Source organism: Fukomys damarensis, unplaced genomic scaffold (assembly GCF_012274545.1).
Source record: "Fukomys damarensis isolate Sample0158 unplaced genomic scaffold, DMR_v1.0_HiC HiC_scaffold_1, whole genome shotgun sequence".
Classification (NCBI taxonomy): Eukaryota; Metazoa; Chordata; class Mammalia; order Rodentia; family Bathyergidae; genus Fukomys; species Fukomys damarensis.
Genome location: NW_022900913.1, coordinates 54,898,790 through 54,900,816, shown reverse-complemented (window position 1 = coordinate 54,900,816; position 2,027 = coordinate 54,898,790). Strand labels below are relative to the sequence as shown.

The 2,027-nt window shown below is 43.2% G+C and overlaps 1 protein-coding gene across 2 annotated transcripts in view; it reads left to right on the top strand.

Annotated features, from left to right (window-relative positions):
- Mrps27 (mitochondrial ribosomal protein S27) overlaps positions 1–2,027 on the top strand; it is a 101,528-nt gene that overhangs the window by 23,762 nt on the left and 75,739 nt on the right. The window lies entirely within an intron of this gene.

Genomic DNA, 2,027 nt, shown 5'->3' with positions numbered 1-2,027 from the left:
AGACACTGACAAGACAGACAGGCGCCACACAAAAAGAAAAGCTTTGATTCTACTACCCAGAGTCCTCGTCAGGGCCGGGGTCAGTGGAGGTTTCCCGGCTCGTCAGCCACCTCGATCCTGACAAACAAGACAGTTGCAACCGCCAGCACAAAGCTTACCTCCGGAGGCTTTCAAAGGTCTGTGTCTGAGAATCTCCTGCTGGATCCAGCAACAGAGACTCTCGGCCGGATTTACAGTTCCTGCCTGGGTATCTCGCTGGGGCCTCCAATATGTAAGACCTAAAGTCTCACTTCCACTCCACGGAGCGTGAACAGCCGAAAGGCCTCCACGATGCTGGGCCCTAACACCCAGCGAGGCTCCGGGAACACGACAGAGAACCGAGAAACCCAGGAAGGAACACACCAGGCTAGATGGTAAAAGAGACCTTTATTAGTCTGGCCAGACGGCACTCCCGGAGCCAGGTGGCTCAGAGAGGCAACTGCTCGGGGGCTGAGGTACTTTTTATAAGGTTTTTCTAAACAAAGAGTCAGGGAATTCACAGAACAAGACTGAAAACACATTGCTTATCTTATGCAGGAAATGTTCTAGGGTCACCTTTTGTCAAACCGTTTGCCCCTGGGCGGGCTGTTAACCAAGGTAGCAATTAGCATATGAAGAAGCACAGTCTGGCCTATTAGCATGGAGTCACTTTAGCCTATTCAAGTCTTACAGAAGAAAAACTGGGCTTGGAGTCAGAAATAGTAATCAAGAGTAACTTAGCAAACACCTAGGCCACGTGCTATATTAGAGTCATAACATACATTATTTCTTTTTAATTTTCACAGCAGCCATATGAGATAAGCATTATGTTTTTTTTAAGATATAGAATGGTTTAGTAATTTTCCCAAGTTCGCATGGCTTGTATGTGGAAAGGTTGGGATATAAATGCCAATAAATACCTATAAAAGCAATGTTCTCTTCAGTTGTATCCCCAAATATACCTGGTCTGGTCAGATCATAAATTCACTTTGTAATACAAGACAACAGGGTCCTCATTTCTGCTATGATAACAGTAGCATCTCCCTCAGAGGGGTGATGTGAACTGAAAGTGAGATCTTGTGAAAGCTTTTTTGTAGAAATTAATAGCACCATAAAATTCAGAGTATTATTAAATAACGAAGACAGAAAGAAAAAAATGATCTTTGGTTTTAGTCCTGGTCCTTTCTCTTGTCATTTGTTATTCTTTTAGTAGCAAAGCAGTTCACCTGGTGAGACCTGGAAGTTTTTGAACTCAAAAGTGGCACATTGGAGAACTGAAAGACCACAGGTTCATCTCCTGTGATAAGTGAAACCCCTGGGGGCTCACACCTGACATTTGTTTAAGTAGTACTTTGAGGTTTAAGGAGCTTTCCCGTTTCTTGTTCTAGCCTTGTGCTCTTGGGGGCAAGAGCCTTTTTCCTGGTTATGCAGATGGAACCACTTAGTCCCAGCGGGGTTGTACCATCTGTTTATGCCACACAGCAAGCTATCAGGAAAGCTGCTTCTCAAGCTCAGGGTCTGTATTTGCACTGCATTTTGGATTCTAAATCTGTCCTTAATGGATTTCTAAATCAAATCCAAAGTCCCAGTTATTTTATTTTAGTTGGTGTTTTGGTAACAGGGATCGAACTCGGTCCTTGAGCTTGTGAGTCGGGCAGCAGAACAACTGAGCTAAATCACTGGCCCTCCCAGTTATTTTAAAGTCTCCTTTTCACTCTCTTTTCTCTCTCCGTGAGGTTTTAATGAAATCTGTCCTTAATGGATTTCTAAATCAAATCCAAAGTCCCAGTTATTTTATTTTAGTTGGTGTTTTGGTAACAGGGATCGAACTCGGTCCTTGAGCTTGTGAGTCGGGCAGCAGAACAACTGAGCTAAATCACTGGCCCTCCCAGTTATTTTAAAGTCTCCTTTTCACTCTCTTTTCTCTCTCCGTGAGGTTTTAATGATAAAACACTTACAACATGTGTTACCACCATCTCTCTCTCTCTCTTTTTTTTTTTTTTTTTTTT